Source organism: Saimiri boliviensis, chromosome 7, assembly GCF_048565385.1.
Source record: "Saimiri boliviensis isolate mSaiBol1 chromosome 7, mSaiBol1.pri, whole genome shotgun sequence".
Classification (NCBI taxonomy): Eukaryota; Metazoa; Chordata; class Mammalia; order Primates; family Cebidae; genus Saimiri; species Saimiri boliviensis.
Window position 1 is genome coordinate 102892103 of NC_133455.1, and position 17852 is coordinate 102909954.

The following is a 17852-nucleotide window of genomic DNA, read 5'->3' on the forward strand; positions in this document are numbered from 1 at the left end:
GGGCTTCCAGGATAGCAGGACCTGGGCCCCTCCTCCACAGGCACTGCAAGGACCGCCCCAGCCATCACAGTGGCCCCCACAGACATGCCCCCCACATATGCCCAGCTTCACCCCGAGCTCTTTGCTCCCAGTCACCCACTACCCCTCACAGCAGCCCTGTGGTGGTTCATCCACAGCACAGAGAGGTGGTTACTTGCCCAAGGTCACTGTAGCATGTGGTGGAGAGTGAAACTCTGGCTGCCTGGCTCCCCATCCCATCTTTCTCCCGGCTCTCTGTGTGACGCCTCGACCAGCATATCTCCCCTTCGCCCCTTTGTGTTTTGTTTTGAGATGGAGTCTCACTATGTCGCCCAGGCTGGAGTGTGCAGTGGCTCAATCTCAGCTCACTGCAACCTCCACTTCCCCGGTTCAAGCAATTCCCCTGCCTCAGCCTCCCAGGTAGCTGGGATTACAGGTGCATCCCATCATACCCCGCTAATTTTTATATTTTTAGTAGAGCTAGGGTTTCACCATGCTGACCACGTTGGTCTCGAAGTTGGGGTGGTCAGGAAAGGAGTCCTTGCTGCTCTGAGACCTGAAGGAGGGGAGGGGCAGCCCTGTGCAGACACTAGAAAGTGAGCTCCAGGCAGAGGGACCAGTCCCTGCAAAGGCCCTGAGTCCTCCAGGGGATGTGAACAGAGAGGCGACGGAGCCTTGTGGGCCCGCAAGACACAGGCAGTAATGTTCTGAGGAAGGGGACATGGCCCCTTTCACTGTGTCTGCAATCAAAAGTGCCCTCTGGCTGCGTCTGCCATGCAGATGGGGTAGGGGGTAAGCAGGGAGACAGGAAGGAGGCTGCTGTCTCCTGTGGATCCTGGTGGAACATGAGAGTGGAAGGGACAGGTTAGGGGCAGAGGAGGAAGATGTGGGCAGGCTCACTGCTGCCACCCAGCCACCATGATTCTCTCGCGCAGTCCGCACTGAGACCCCGGAACCATGTTTCAGAAGAGGAAGAAGCAGGTGGCAATCTGTGCACCATCCAACTTTGAGCACTGCATGCACATGGGCTTCAATCACCATGAGCAGAAGCTCACTGGGCTGCGTGCCAGTGGCAGAGGCTGATGAAGGAGTCGGCTCGCCAGCCCAAGCACCTCATCGACCCTACCTGCATCACCTCCATCCAGCCCATGGCCCCCAAGGTATGTGGCACCCACCACCACCTCCCCCAGCTCGCCCCCCACCCCGAGTGGCCTGGCCCTCACCCCACACTTGACCCTATAACCAACACCTTCTCAATTACATGGAAACGGAGATGTAATCCCAGCTTCCCCCCTGATCCTGGGTCCCAGGCTGGCCCTTCTCCAACCCTCCACCCACTGCCTCCAAGTTCTGAGAACCCCATGCCACCCAACCTGAGGCTTCCCTGACCCGTCTGACAGTCCCCACACCAGCCTCCAACCGGAGCCTCATACCCGGGGCAGTATGCTCCTGTCCCTGGACCACATCCATCCCACCCTTGAGCCTTCCCAGAGCTCCTGGCAGTGGGGAACGGACCCATTCCCACAGGGTGACAGTCCCTAGTGCTGAGGACTTGGATCGAGGAGCCTGGAGGAGGTAACTGAACCAGACCAGGGGTCCAGGCAAGCTTCTGGGAGGAGGGGACACCGTGGCTGAGGAGGAGGAGGAGGAGGAGGAGGAGGAGGCAGAATGGCAGCAGATTGAGGGGAAGCTGAGCTTTCCTGTAGGAAATCACCCCTGTGGAACACTGCGGACTTTTTGGTTTTGGGTTTTTTTTTCCTGCCATCTAGAGCAAAATGGCAAGGTTGGGATTTGAACCAACTTCTGTTTCCAAGCCCCATGCTCTTAATCCCTCTCCTGCCTCCATGTGAAATTATAAGAGTTGCAGAGCCGGTGTCTGGCTGTGGGCGGCATGAGGCTGGCCTGGCAGGAAACTGTGCTGGACCTCGGGAAACAAGCCTCACAGCCTGGACTCTCTCCCATGGTCGGTGGGGACTGGGAAGGGTTGCAGGCCAGGGGGAGCTCGCCAGGTTTGTTTCCAGGGGGTGTAGATGGATGTGCCTGGACTCACCTCTCCGGGTGCCCAGCCCAGCCTGGCAGGGAGGAGTGCCAAGACCCACAAGTTGGCCATAGACAAGTACAGCCTCGATTTGGAGGCCCATGGAAGGGCCCGTGTGGCCCACGCAGGGCGCTTTTGAATGCCTTGACTTCTTTGCCACCACTTAAAAAGTGACAGACTTCACTTTTCAAAGCTGTTGGATTCTGGAGTGCAGTGCCACTGCGATGTCAGCTCACTGCAACCTTCGCCTCCCAGGTTCAGGCAATTCTGCTGTCTCAGCCTCCTTCCTGGCTCAGCATCTGGAGTAACTCCCAAGGGATTACAGGTGCCTACCACCATGGCCAGCTAATTTTTGTATCTTTAGTGGAGACAGGGGTTTCATCATGTTGGCCAGACTGGTCTGGAACTGCTGACATCAGGTGATCCTCCTGCATTAGTCCTCCCAAAGTGCTGGTATTACAGGCACCCACCACCATGCCCAGCTATTTTTAGTGGAGACTTTTTCACAATGTTGGCCAGGATGGTCTTGAACCCTGACTTCAGGTGGTCCTCTCACCTCAGCCCCCCAGAATTGTTGAGATTATAGGGTTGAGCCATCGTACCCAGCCTCAACCCCCTGTTCTAACAGCAAAGTCTGGCCTTGTGTCCACTTTGCTTTTCTGGGGCCACTGGGTAGGATCCGGGTTCCAACAGACAGCCATGGCCAGGAGAGACGGGGCAGCAGAAGGCCACAGGTTTTGGGGGATCAGTGTTTCCTGCATATTAGAGGCAGGCATCCAGCTACAGATGCCTGGCAGCCTGGGGAAGGTCCCTGTCAGCAGGACCACTGTTCTCAGCTCACTGTGGCCCCTGCACAACCACCTCATCAATCCGTGGTTTAGCAAAAGTTCACTTAGCCCCTGCTGTGTGCCAGATGCTTATAGGTGCTGAGATATAGCGGGACCCGAAGGAGACAGGAAAAAACAATCCCTGCCCCCAGGAGCATGCACTGGACAGAGGCAGGAGCAGACAGATGCCTGTGTGCTCCATGTCAGCCGCTGTCAGGTGATCTAGGTGGAACACAGGCAGGGCAGGGGCTGGCATTTTAGATGGGTGGCCAGTGGAAGCTTGAGCAAAGACCTGAAAGAGTGGACGGAGAGAGCCACAGGGACCCTGGGAGTTGATGTTCGAAGCAGAAGGAGCAGCCAACAGGGCAGGAGGGGGCGGAGCAGCAAGAACACCTGTGTGCGTGGGAATAGAGCAAGGGCAGAGTGGGCGTGTATGACACAACTCAGACCATGGAGAGTGGGGACGGTAGAGACTTGGAATGCACTGGACGCCCTGCCTGGTTTCCACATGGGTTTGTATTTGGCACCCGGCTCCTGGAACCCCATTGACCTCTACTTTGGGGCCAGGCCTTTGTGACTCTCCCTGTCCTCCACCCCTTGTCCTTTGTGGGAGCAGAGAGTGTGGTTTTGGGGCTCATGAACACTGGCTACCACAGGGGAGGAAGTGCCAGCCCAAGCCTGGCCACAGCATCCTGTAATTTGTAGCCTTCAGCCTGATTGTGGGGTGAGTCAGCTTCTGCCTTCCTTCCCTTCCACCCCACAGGGCACGACTGTGCCGCCCGTCTGGGGAACAGGAGAAAAACAAGGGGTGCCTCTCTGGGATCCCACCCAGCCCAGGGAGGTGGCAGCCTGGCCGTAGCCATCACTCCTCTGACCCTGCAGTGGCATCCCTGAGGGGGACGGGCCACCGCCCATGCCATCCTTACTCCACAGTATCTCATTTTGTCTCTCTCTTATCTCTGTGTGTGTCATGCCATCATGTCCCTGTGTTGGATGCCCATTCTGTGTTCCCCACTTCTTGCTGCACCCCCACCCACCATTGCCCGGGACCCCAGACCATCATGTGGGGCAGCAAAGGTACCACAAATGGGGCCCTCATGCTGCTTCTGGGCGAGTTTGAGAGCATGTCGGTGACACGCTCCAACTCTCTTCAGAGAGACAGCCCTCCAGGGTCCGCCTGTGCCCGCCGGGAAGATGGAATAATGGAGGAGCTGGCCACCACGGCCAGAGTGGTCCTGGGGAAGACAGGCAGTCTAGGCTGGATCACCAGTCACAGTGAGGCAGATGGCGACAGTGGTGACAGGCAACAAGCGGGGCCAGAGAAAAGGCCCAAGTCTTCCAGGGAGGACTCAGGGGACCCCCTTTCTCTGGGCCTGACGTCGGCACCCCTCAGCCTGTTGGTCTGGCCAGTGGGGTGAAATTGGCAGCTGGCTGGCCCTTAAACACCTATGAGAGGGTTGACACCAACCACCCATGCCGGGGTGCAAGGGTAACCCATCCCCCACCCCAGGGCCTCCAAGGTCCCCTAACTGTTGCTCTCCCATCGCCACCTTCCAGCCCTGCCAGACCCATTGTGCATCTAATCCTGACCACCAATGTGTCTGTCTCATCACTGGGCCTCTCCCCTACTTAGGGAGCAGAGCTGGGCCCAGGTACCCTTCACTGACAGTTACATCTGTTTTCTGTTTCATGTAGAGCCTTAAGACGTGGCCCCTAATGGGCCATCAACAGGTGGCCTGGCCGGCCAGCACTTCTCCTCCTCCTCCTGGCCTCCTGCTTGAGCCCAAGGTACCCCCAGCACTGGAGTGCTAGACCCCCATGCCTCAGAACCCCAGCTGGTCCCTCCAGCTGGAGACCCTGCCGCTGTCATCACCCCTGCTCTTCCTGGGCCCCCTGGCACCCGCTTGCCACAGCGGGAGCCACAGCACGTATCCCATGAGCATTTCCGGGCTGCCTTGCAGCTGGTGGTGGACCCAGGCGACCCCTGATCCTACATGGACAACTTCAAAATAGGTGACGGCTCCACGGGCATTATGTTCATTGCCACCGTGCGCAACTCGCGCAACCTGCTGGCCATCAAGGAGATGGACCTGTGCAAGCAGCAGATGCGTGAGCTGCTCTTCAGAGAGGTGCGAGAGCTGCTGCCCTGCTGTACCCTCTCCCTGCCACCCTCCTGCCCTGCCCTTCCTTTTCTCCTGCCATCCTCCCTCCCTGCTTCCCCCTGCCCCCGCTCTACCTCCTCTCCCTGCTGTGCTCCCACCGTGTCCTCCTTCCTCTCCCTGCACTCCTCTGTGCTGCGCCAGGCCCCCCTGCTCCCCTCACTGCTTCCCACCCCCAGGCCATCTCCACCCCGGGTAGGTCCCTGCCTGTCCTCACAGCATCCTTACCCACATCTCTGTCCCTGAGCCTCTGACCCAGGGTTCCTCAGCCCACTGACTACCCACCCAGTGTCGTCCAGCCCCCTCACACCCATTGAGGCCCACCTGGACTCCAGGGTAGTGTCCTCCAGACCTGCCCCTCCTGGGTTCCCCGTGTCGCACCCCAGTCTGTCAGCCCTGGGCCGGCAACTTCTCCCTATGTCTGCACAGTCCATTGTCTCCCACTCCAGGCCCCGCCCCAGGCTCCACGCAACCACCAAGTCCTCAGCACAGCCCACATAACCACCAAAAGGAAGTTTCTCATGTTCAGGCCCACCCCACCCCCATTCCACCTTAGACCCTGGCAGTGCCCTGCAGCATCCTGACAAGAGGAAGCCTGCACCCATTTTGCCCGGTGTATGAGGCCCCTCTCGCCCTGCCATGCATCACAGCACCCAGCTGCACCAGGAGCTCCCCCGCCTGGGTTCCTCATTTGCCCTCATGTGCACGCCTCTTCTCTCATCCTTGCCCAATACTTGCTTGTCCAGGGTCTCAGCCCTGAGCTCAAATGCTCTTCCCACCTCCCTTCAGCACCAACCCAGGACTGACCTGAGATGGGCATTGTCCCAGGGAAGCACTCAGAAGGGAGGTGTGGGCTTTAGGCTGCCTCTGAGGGCCATGTGGCTGGGGCAGTACTAGGGGAGGGCAGGCCAGGTGGCCCCATGGGCACAAGCTCGATGTAGAACTACTGCAAGGGGACCCAAGGGGAGGCAGTGGCTGGGTGTGAGGCAGGTCTGGGCAGCCCTCCTGCCCCTTTCTGCTCCACTCTGACCACCTTCACTGCTGACCTGGCCCCTGCACAGGTGGTGATCATGTGGGACTATGAGCATGAGAACGTGGTGATGTACTACAGCTGCCTGGTAGGGGACAAGCTCTGGATGGTCATGGAGTTTCTGGAAGGAGACTCTCACCAACATTGTCACCCACACCAGGTACTACTGGGGCCTCAGACTCCTCCTGTGACATGACCAGGTCCCCTGCAGACCACTTGGGGTGGGGCCACAACTCCAAACCAGCTGTGCGGTGTCCCCCTTTACCCCCTGGGCATGGGGTCATGTCTTCCATTCCTCCAGCTTCAGAGTGGGGTCAAGCTGTCTCAAGTTCCTCCCAGCCCAAGGCAGGGCTTCATTCCCCTCTGTCCCTGGGGAGCTGTCCACCCACCTGCTCACCCCCACCTGCAGGATGAATGAGGAGCAGTTCTCGGCCATGCCTGGCTGTGCTCCAGGCCCTGTTGGTGCTCCACAACCAGGATGTCATCCAACTGGACATCAAGAGTGACTCAATCCTGCTAACCCATGACAGCAGGGTGAGGGGACAAGTGATGGTCTGTGGGGGGTCAGGTTCTCATGGTGGGGCTTCTCTGTCTCTCCCCACCCCTTTTGAGGGTAAGTGGGCTTGACCCTCTAGGGCTGTGTCGAGGATCCGGGACTTCGTCCCTGATGCAGCCCATAGCTGGGTTCCAGCACTTTGGGGGCTCTGTGCAGTGGGAGGACACAGGCTGCTGGGGGCTCTGCAGTGGGAGGGCACAGGCTGGTGGGGGCTCTGCAGTGGGAGGGCACAGGCTGGTGGGGGCTCTGCAGTGGGAGAGCACAGGCTGCTGGGGGCTCTGCAGTGGGAGGGCACAGGCTGCTGGGGGCTCTGCAGTGGGAGGGCACAGGCTGGTGGGGGCTCTGCAGTGGGAGGGCACAGGCTGGTGGGGGCTCTGCAGTGGGAGGGCACAGGCTGGTGGGGGCTGTGCAGTGGGAGGACACAGGCTGCTGGGGGCTCTGCAGTGGGAGGGCACAGGCTGCTGGGGGCTCTGCAGTGGGAGGGCACAGGCTGATGGGGGCTCTGCAGTGGGAGTGCATAGACTGTTGGGGGCTCTATAGTGGGAGGACACAGACTCCTGGGAGGTCACAAGCTGGAGGGGAGTCTGCAGTGAGAGGGCACAGGCTGGAGGGGGCTCTGTGCAGTGAGAGGACAGGCTGGTGGGGGCTCTCTGCAGTGGGAGGTTACAACCTGGAGGGGTCTCTGCAGGGGAAGGACACAGGCCAGTGGGGACTCTGCAGTGGGAGGGGACAGGCCGATGGGGACTCTGCAGTGGGAAGACACAGGCCGGTGAAGGCTCTTTGCAGTGGGAGGACACAGGCCTGTGGTGGCTCAGCAGGGGGAGGACACAGGCCGGTGGGGGCTCTGCAGGGGGAGGACACAGGATAGTGGATGGTTTGTGCAGTAGGAGGACACAGGACGCTGGGGGCTCTGCAGTGGCAGGACACAGGCCAGTGGAGGCTCTGTGCAGTGGCAGGACACAGGCCAGTGGAGGCTCTGTGCAGTGGGAGGACACAGGCCGGTGGGGGCTCTGTGCAGTGGGAGGATACAGGCCGGTGGGGACTCTGCAGTAGCAGGACACAGGCCGGTGGAGACTGTGCTTTGGGAGTACACAGGCTGGTGGGGGCTCTGTGCACTGGGAGGACATGGGCTGATGGGGGCTCTGCAGTGGGAGGACACAGGCCGGTGGGGACTCTGCAGTGGGAGGACACAGGCTGGTGGGGACTCTGCAGTGGCAGGACACAGGCCAGTGGAGGCTCTGTGCAGTGGGAGGACACAGGCCGGTGGGGACTCTGTGCAGTGGGAGGATACAGGCCGGTGGGCACTCTGCAGTGGCAGGACACAGGCTGGTGGAGGCTCTGTGCACTGGGAGGACACGGGCTGATGGGGGCTCTGCAGTGGGAGGACACAGGCCGGTGGGGACTCTGCAGTGGGACGACACAGGCTGGTGGGGGCTCTGCAGTGGCAGGACACAGGCTGGTAGAGGCTCTGTGCAGTGGGAGAAAACAGGCTGGTGGGGGCTCTGCAGTGGAAGGACACAGGCTGGTGGGGGCTCTGTGCAATGGGAGGATACAAGGTGGTGGGGTCTCTGCACTGGGAGGACATGTGCCGGTGAGGGCTCTGTTGACCAGGATGGCCTCGATCTATTGACCTCGTGATCCACCCGCCTCAGCCTCCCAAAGTATGGTCTCGATCTATTGACCTCGTGATCCGCCCACCTGGGCCTCCCAAAGTGCTGGGATTACAGGCATGAGCCACCGCACCCAGCCAACATTACATTTCTTAAACACAAAGACTAAATATTAAAAGCTGCCAGGCCCCCTCTCTTTCATACACACATACATCTCTGAAAGGAATAATTCGCCTGACAGACAACATGTCAACAAAAATTTAAAAACCTAGTACAACTTACAATGATTGGCATCATCTTTGGTGCACTAAAATCAAATAGCTATCCACTAAATTCTGAATGCAGAGAACATGACCACTAAAATCAAAACTGAGCAATTTTTGCTTCCATGTTATGAGGTTGGTGCAAAAGTAATTCCAGTTTTTGCCATTGAAAGTAATGGAAGTAGAATGCAGTGACTCGTGCCTGTAATCTCAGCACTTAGGAAGCCAAAACAACTGGATCACTTGAGAAGTTAAGAGTTTCAGAACACCCTGGCCAACATGCTGAGACTCTGTCTTAACTAAAAATGCAAAAATGAGCCAGGCATGGTGGCGGGTGCCTGTAATCCCAGCTACTTGGCAGGCTGAGACAGGAGACTTGCTTAAACCAGGAGGTGGACATTGCCATGAGCTGAGATCACTCCACCCTGGCAACAGAGCAAGACTCCACCTCAAAAATAAAAATTAAAAAAATACGTAATTTCAAAAACCTCAATTATGTTTGCACCAAACAACATAATAAGTCAGTTTCCCTCCCACTATTAACAATTGGAAACTAAACAAATGTACAAAATAAGCGTTTCCTGTAATTGGACAACAGATAGTACAGGGCTGTGATCCATGTGAGAAGAGAATAAATTACATGTGTCCTGAGACTATCCAGCTTTCGACCTGGAGATATTTTCAGCCTCACTGTAAAGGAGAAGGAAACCAAACAGAACACAGCGTTCTCAGTAAATTGAGGGATCAGAGCTCATGGAGGCTCAGGTAGCTACATTTTGGGGGGCAGAGAACTGGAGAGGTAAGGGGCATACAGATTAAAAGCTAGCAATTTTTCATAAAGATTTCTTTAAGTTCCTAGCTGACAACTAAGATGTGCATAAAAAGACCACAATCTCATGCAGCTAGGAGGAGAGCAGTTAGTAGAGAGGTGTAAGTCCAACAATTTCTGGATGTAAGAAAGAACTGGAACATAGACAAGCTCTGAGGATCCTGAGTGAGAAAACTCATTGAACACCTAGGGAGTACAAGAAAGCACACAGATGGATGGCACCTTCCTGGCAGCAGGAAGAAACTAGCTCTAGAATAACAGCTGCTGCAAGACTTCACCTAAGTTCCCTATAGATTCTCGGTATCAGCCCTTTGATAGCTGTATAGTTTGCAAGTATTTTCTCCCATTTTGTAGGTTGTTTGTTGACTTTGTTAGTTCCTTTCACTTTGCAGATGCGCTTTAGTTTTCAATTAGGTTCCATCTGTCAATATGTTTTTCTTATCATTGCTTTGGGCATCTTTGTCATGAAATATTTGCAGGACCTATGTCCACAACGGTATCTTCTAGGTTTGCTTCACTAGTTTTTATAGCCCCAAGAACGCTGTGGGTTTTAGATTTAAGCCTTGAATCCATCTTAAGTTGATTTTTGCATATGGTAAAAGGAAGGGGTCCAGTTTCAATCCTTTTTTTTTTTTTTTGATAACGGAGTTTTGCTCATTACCCAGGCTTGAGTGCAATGGCCTGATCTCGGCTCACCGCAACCTCCGCTTCCTGGGTTCAGGCAATTCTTCTGCCTCAGCCACCTGAGTAGCTCGGATTACAGGCACGCGCCTCCATGCCCAGCTACTTTTTTGTATTTTTAGTAGAGACAGGGTTTCCTGTCTCTACTAAAAATACAATAAACCCTTCCCTGTCCCTCTTCTGGTCCCACCTCCTGGCCCACCCCAAACCCAGCTCTGCCCCATGAAAACCACATGCTTCACCCCTCCACCCCAATTCGCAGCCCAGGGCGCTTTAACCGTCTTGTTAGAATGGCATTCTTTCCCCTGCCTCCTCCCTGGCTGGCGTTTCAGCCCACCCTGGACAGGTTTGTTCTTGTCAAGTTGAAAAATGGTGGCTCAAGCCTGTAATCCCAGCACTTTGGGAGGCCGAGGCGGGTGGATCACGAGGTCAAGAGATCGAGACCATCCTCGTCAACATGGTGAAACCCCGTCTCTACTAAAAATACAAAAAATTAGCTGGGCATGGTGGCACGTGCCTGTAATTCCAGCTAATCGGGAGGCTGAGGCAGGAGAATTGCCTGAGCCCAGGAGGCGGAGGTTGCGGTGAGCGGAGATCGCACCATTGCACTCCAGCCTGGGAAACAAGAGTGAAACTCCGTCTCAAAAAAGAAAAAAAAAGAAATCAATATGACCGATGGTAAGGATACCTCATCACCTCATGGATCTGACTACAGCGATTTCCGAGTGGGAAATAGAAAAGGCCAGCTGGATTATTCAAGATGCCTATGAGCAAAGATAAGCAGAGAGACATTAATTAAAGAAGTGATTCCGGTTTCTCAGTGGAATTAAGATGGAATAGCAAGGAACCAGGTTTTGCTGGGTGAGAACGGACGCTGTTTCTCACTGTGGTGTCTCCAGGCAACACCTTTCAAATCTAGGGCAGAAAATCTGATCCCTGGGAAGGATGAACTCAAGAATAAGGCTGTACCATCCGTTGTTGAGGCCTCAGACATGTGTAAGGACATACCAAAGAGACTTCCGCGTATCTTTTTTTGAGATGAAGTTTCGCTCTTGGTGCCCAAGATGGAGTACAGTGGTAAGATCTCCATTCACTACGAACTCCGCCTCCCGGGTTCAAGGGATTCTCCTGTCTCAGCCTTCTGAGTAGCTGGGATTCCAGGCCATCACGTCCGGCTAATTTTTTGTATTTTTAGTAGAAACGGGGTTTCACCACATTAGCCATACTGTTCTCTCGATCTCCTGACCTCAGCTGATCTGCCCACCTCAGCTTTCCAAAGTTCTGGGATTACAGGTGTGAGCCACCATGCCTGGCAGCTTCTACATATTTAAAGACACTGTGCCTCACTCAGCAGCTTCATAGGAGCCTAAAGATAAAGAAAGATCTATTTTTTTATTTTAGAATTTTATTTGTTTGTTTGTTTAGAGACAGTCTCACTCTGTTGTCCAGAATGAAGCACAAAGGTGTGATTTCGAAGAGGAAAAGAGAGAGGAAGAGAAAGATAGGCTTTGAGAGACTGTCCACAGCTTTTCCAGCCCCTGCTGTGAGAGCCTTCTCAGAGGGGTCCACAGATTCTGCGGGGCAGGGACCAGCCACTCACACCATGCACTATCTGAACTCTCGGTCCACAGAACTACAAGAGGCAGTCATCAATTATTGTGTTAACTAACTTCGTTCTGGGATGAATTTTTGTTACGCAGCAAGAAATAACCAGAAAAATTTAATTTACTGACTTAGAAAATGTCAAAAAATATGTTGTAAAGTGAAAAAATTTAACAGTGAAATAACACATATGGTGCCACTTTGGAAACTGAAAACTTTGTATATGGAATTCACGTACACATAATATGTTTGCACAGACTATAATTTCAATGCTTTCTGTTAACTAACACTGGAGAATCAGTAATAAGGGAATAAATATACATATATAATTCTTTATTTATATATTGTATTTATATATAAATATAGATTTTATATTTATGTATCTTGTAAGTATATATTATATATAAATTTATATACTTATATATTTATATTTTACAAATATTTACATATAAATATTGTGTATAAATTTATATATTTCTGTATTTATATAGTATATACTTATATAATTTCATTTGTTTATAAATATGTATGGTTTTATTATGTATATATGTACATATTTTTATTTGTGTATATATTTATAAATGGCTTTTCATCAATGGCTTTTTATCAATGAGGTATAAAGGGCTTTTTACTTTTTTGAAAAAAAACTTTTCTTTCTTTTTTTTTTTTTTGAGGCAGAGTTTCATTCTTGTTACCCAGGCTGGAGTGCAATGGAGCGATCTCGGCTCACGGCAACCTCCGCCTCCTGGGTTCAGGCAATTCTCCTGCCTCAGCCTCCCGAGTAGCTGGGATTACAGGCGCGTGCCACCATGCCCAGCTAATTTTTGTATTTTTAGTAGAGATGGGGTTTCACCATGTTGACCAGGATGGTCTCGATCTCTTGACCTCGTGATCCACCCGCCTCGGCCTCCCAAAGTGCTGAGATTACAGGCTTGAGCCACCATGCCCGGCCCCTAATTTTTGTATTTTTAGTAGAAACGGGATTTCACCATGTTGACCAGCATGGTCTTGATCTCTTGACCTCGTGATCCACCCATCTCAGCCTCCCAAATTGCTGGGATTACAGGCTTCAGCCACTTCGCCCGGCATATTAAATTGTAATTTTAGCCGGGTGCGGTGGCTCAAGCCTGTAATCCCAGCACTTTGGGAGGCCAAGGCGGGTGGATCACGAGGTCAAGAGATCGAGACCATCCTGGTCAAGATGGTGAAACCCCGTCTCTACTAAAAATACAAAAAAATTAGCTGGGCATGGTGGCACGTGCCTGTAGTCCCAGCTACTCAGGAGGCTGAGGCAGGAGAATTGCCTGAACCCAGGAGGCGGAGGTTGCGGTGAGCCGAGATCGCGCCATTGTACTCCAGCCTGGGTAACAAGAGCGAAACTCCGTCTCAAAAAACAAAAACAAAAACAAACAAACAAACAAAAAAAAAACAGAAAAAAAAAAAAAAAAAAGATCGAGACCATTCTGATCAACATGGTGAAACCCAGTCTCTACTAAAAATACAAAACATTAGCTGGGCATGGTGGCGCATGCCTGCAATCCCAGCTACTCAGGAGGCTGAGGCAGGAGAATTGCCTGAACCCAGGAGGCGGAGGTTGCATTGAGCCGAGATCGCGTCATTGCACTCCAGCCTGGGTAACAAGAGTGAAACTCCGTCTCAAGAAAAAAAAAATTGTAATTTTAAGAGGTGAAACATTGGGACATGGTAGCTCATGCCTGTAATCCCAGCACTTTGGGAGGCCAAAGCAGGTAGATTACCTGAGGTCAGGAGTTTTAGACCAGCCTGACCAACATGATAAAACTTTGTCTTTACTAAAAATACAAAATTAACTTGGTATGGTGGTGTGTACCTACAATTTAAGCTACTTGGGAGGCTGAGGCAGGACAATTGCTTGAACCCAGGAGGTGGAGGTTAAAGTGAGCTGAGATCTCACCCTTGCACTCCAGCCTGGGTGATATAGTGAGACTTCGTCTCAAAACAAAAACAAAAAAATGTGCATATAATTTTAATATTTTTAAATTTGAAATGGCTTTATTTTGGCCCAACATATAATCTGTTATGGATAATGTTCCATTTGTGCTTGATAAGAATGTGTATTCTCATACTGTTACATGAAATATTCTATATATGTCCAGTAGGTGCAACTGTTCTATAGTGCTATGCAAACATATCATTTTTTTTTTTTTTTTTTTTTTTTGAGACGGAGTTTCGCTCTTGTTACCCAGGCTGGAGTGCAATGGCGCGATCTCTGCTCACCGCAACCTCCGCCTCCTGGGTTCAGGCAATTCTCCTGCCTCAGCCTCCGGAGTAGCTGGGATTACAGGCACGCGCCACCATGCCCAGCTAATTTTTTGCACCTTTAGTAAAGACGGGGTTTCACCATGTTGACGAGGATGGTCTCGATCTCTTGACCTCGTGATCCACCCGCCTCAGCCTCCCAAAGTGCTGGGATTACAGGCTTGAGCCACCACGCCCGGCCTGCAAACATACCATTTTTTTTTTAGCTTTCTGTCTGAATAATCTATTGTAACAAAATTCTCTACTATTTTCATATTTGTCTGTTTTTTTCTAAAGTTCTCTTCACGTGTGTTGATACATTTATGTGCTCCAAAGTTGGGTGGAAATATTTTTAATTGTTATATCTTTTATTTATTTGTTTATTTTTTAAAGATGGGGTTTCACCATGTTGGCCAGGCTGGTCTTGAACTCCCGACCTCAGGTGATCCACCCACCTTGGCCTCCCAAAGTGCTAGGATTACAGGCATGAGCCACTGTGACAGCTTAATTGTTATATCTTTTTGAAAAATTATCCTCTTATTATTACAGAGTGATCTTCTTTGTCTCTTGGGACTAATTTTTTTTTTTCTAGAAGTATATTTTGTCTGATATAAATATGGCCACTCTTACACATTTTTTTTTTTGGTCTAGATGCAACTTTGTTTTAATTGTGCCACTGTGCTCGAGCCTAGCAACAGAGCGAACCTCTATCAAATAAAACGTATAAATCTTTTACGGAGTATCAACATATTTTCAGTAAATTTAACATATACATGAATAAAATTCTTGCAGTAAAATTAAAATTCATTTTGTTGATTTGTATTGAGCTCAAGTAATATTGGATTAAAAAGCCAGCAAATAAAGAGCTAAAAATTATTTGAAATAGAAATATTGTGAATAAAGTTTTTCTGTCAATTTCAGTAAAAATATTTTTAGCTCATACTAATATTCTTATCTATAGTTGTACAATAACAAATGATACTTTTTATTACCAATTGTACTTCATATTTGTATTCCATTCGTAGCAGCTTTCTTCACTGTTTCAATGCCTTCTGCACTTCACGTCAGTGAAAAACAGGCCAGGTGCTGCCAGGAAATGGAAGTGATGTTATTGCTACTTTAAGAGTGATGACAAAGGCCAGTCGCGGTGGCTCACACGTGTGATCCCAGCACTTTGGGAGGCCGAGGCAGGTGGATCACGAGGTCAAGAGATCGAGACCATCCTGGTCAACATGGTGAAACCCCGTCTCTACTAAAAATACAAAAATAAAATTAGCTGGGCATGGTGGCGCGTGCCTGTAATCCCAGCTACTCAGGAGGCTGAGGCGGGAGGATTGCCTGAACCCAGGAGACCGAGGTTGCGGTGAACTGAGATCGCGCCATTGTACTCCAGTCTGGGTAACAAGAGCAAAACTCTGTCTTAAAAAAAAAAAAAAGAGTGATGACGAAGAGCACTTGTCTGAATTGTTCCCATGTGGCAAACACTGTAATTTCCCCCAAAGTACACACATTTCTTATTTTTCCGTAAATTTACTGATGAAATAAAATACTGTGTTAAGAAAGTCTTGATCTCATTCAAATATGTTTTATGAAATTTGGTTGACATTTTCATGTCTCTGAGTTGAATGGAATATTGAAAATTCCCATGAATCCAAATAGAGGGTTATACATGACCTATCTTTTTACTAGAAGCCTTTCTGGGGCAGAGTAAGATTCATAATATTTCGTTATAATATAGAAGAAATGTGTGAACTCTGTTCCCGGTAATCAACTCTGAACACTGAGCATTCTCAGTTCCTGGTATTCCCCTGAGTCATTCAGGAAAAATTGGTATATCCGTAAGGAGACAGAAAAAGGTGTCCGGGGGAGGGTCACAGCTTTTCACATAAATGTTTTTTATAGACCCCTATTAGGATCTTGATCTAATTGGTCTATCATTTGCATGACTAGATAGTTACTGAATCTAGTCATACTATTTTTTTTTTTTTTTTTTTTTTGGCAGCTAATGATGTCTGTTACCTATAAGGTTCGTACAATAACTTGCTAAGCTGAAACATAAAACTTTTGTTAATTTACCCTAAATTGAGGAACTAGATTTGCAATTTCCAGTCTTTCAATGTTAAAGCAATTCAGAGAAGAGTGATGTGTGTATGTTGTATGCATTTTTTTTGTTATATTCAAGATTATTATCTCTGGAGTCAAAGTTGCTTGTGTTTTAATACTGGCTGTGCTATTTTGAGCAAGTTCTTTCTCTCTCTCCCTCGGTTTCTTTCTTTGTAAATTGAGGATAATAATAATGCCTTTGTTATTAAGTGACTGTATGTGTTAGCCCATTCTCACATTGCCAGAGGGACATATCCAAGACTAGGTAAATTATAATGAAAAGAGGTTAATTTGACTCACAGTTTAGCATGGCTGGGAGGCCTAAGAAGACTTACAATTATAAGAAAGAGGAAACAAACACATCCTTTTTTATATGGTGGCAGGAAGAGAAAAGGTGCTTAGTAAAAGAGGGGAAGTCCCTTATAAAACCATCAAATCCTTTGTGCATGTTGGCTCACACCTATAATCTCGTAACTTTGGGAGGTCAAGGTGGGTGGATCAGGAGATCAGGTATTCAATACCAGCCTGGACAACACGGTAAAACCTTTTGTATCTACTAAACATACAAAAAGATAGCCAGAAATGGTGGCACACCTCTAGTCTCAGCTATTAGGGAGGTTGAGGCAGGAGCACTGCTTGAACGCAGAGGGTGAAGGTTGCAGTGGCACCAAGATTGCACCATTGCACTCCTGCCTGGGTTACAGGGCAAGACTCCATGAAAACAAATGAAAGAAGACAAACCAACCTGTGCGACCCGCGGAGACCCTTCCCAAAATAATTCAGTCCGAGGAGCCGTTGGGCCGAGTCCAGGTTTATTGGGATCTGCGGGCAACTCGAGCGGGAGAGGGAAGAGCTGCACCCAGCAGCTGCCGGAGAGGGTTTTTATAGGGGCAGTGGCCTGTTTAGGCGAGGTGTTGCGGAGTGATTGGTGGCGGTTGGACATGGGCGGAGGGGGAATATCGTGGCGTGCAAGGGTTGGCTTAGCTTTGGCGGGCTAAAGTGAGGAGATGATTGGTGGAGGCTAAACAAAGAAGAGGGAAGAGCCTTGTGGCTAGGTTTTGGCGGGCTGCTGTTGGGGCGTGTACGAGTTTTGGCGGGCCGATGCGGGAAGGTGATTGGCTGGTCCTGTTGCTGGGCAGACCAACCTCCAGAGGCGGCCTGCTGGATGTGGGCCCCGGATATGGGGGATGGGCTATTTCTACCCAACATTCCCGAATCCCTAAAAGGAAAAAAGGACGACGAGGTCATTCTGGCTACTTCCTGCTGAAAGTGGGCGGCGGAGGGATCTGATTTTTTAGGGAGCCTGAGAAGTGGGCAGAAGGGCGTAGCTTTCCGGGGAGGTTGGTGGGGAAATGGTGTAGTTGTTCTGGGGAACAGGCGCTGGTGTGGTGCTATTGTAGTTGGGCTCCAGGAGGGGGAATACTGGCTGTAGCATCATTTGGTTGATGGTAACTCGGGTTAGTTCTTGAAACCAGCGTTGGAGGAACTGGAAAAAACAAGGAGCAATGAGCAGAAGAAGACAGATAATTAGTAAGGGACCAAGTAGTGGGGATAGAAGGGTGTACATGGAAGACGACCACCATGCGGAGGCCTCTGTTGAAAACTTGTAATTTTGGAGGCTGGTTTTGATTTTTTGGAGATTTTCGATTCGCGTTTCTACCAGTCCAGATTCGTTGACATAGTAGCAGCATTCCTCTTGTAGGAAGATGCAGGTTCCTCCACGCTCTGCTGTTAGTAGGTCCAGTGCTCTACGATTCTGTAGGGCTACTTGGGCAACCGAGGTTATTTGTCATTGGAGAGACGCAAGAGATGCTGCTGAGTCTTCGATGGCTGCCTGAAGTTGTGAGGAGAGTTGGGCG

At 50.7% G+C, this 17852-nt stretch overlaps 1 pseudogene; it reads left to right on the forward strand.

Annotated features, from left to right (window-relative positions):
• The first annotated feature begins 975 nt into the window (after window positions 1-975).
• LOC141585225 (serine/threonine-protein kinase PAK 4-like) lies at window positions 976-11680 on the forward strand (annotated as a pseudogene).
• Window positions 11681-17852: the final 6172 nt, after the last annotated feature.